Source organism: Mesitornis unicolor, unplaced genomic scaffold (genome assembly GCF_000695765.1).
Source record: "Mesitornis unicolor isolate BGI_N332 unplaced genomic scaffold, ASM69576v1 scaffold33058, whole genome shotgun sequence".
NCBI lineage: Eukaryota > Metazoa > Chordata > Aves > Mesitornithiformes > Mesitornithidae > Mesitornis > Mesitornis unicolor.
In genome coordinates this window covers 19,226-19,429 of record NW_010201733.1, presented here as the reverse complement: position 1 = coordinate 19,429, position 204 = coordinate 19,226, and positions in this window count along the sequence as shown.

The window sequence follows — 204 nt, the reverse complement described above, 5'->3', positions numbered from 1 at the left end:
GTGGGGGTGAGAAACGCTGCTTTGAATCAAGAGCTGCAGCCTCCATCACTCACGTGTGGCTGGGACTTGGATGGAAAACCTGGTCTGGGCTGGGAGCGCAGGGTTAGCGGGTTGGGAAACCAGGGAGACCCAATGAAGGGAGTCTGTAAAACATCTCCCCACTGCTTTCGTGCTGTCTCTAGATGTGGGGACAGGAGGCCATGG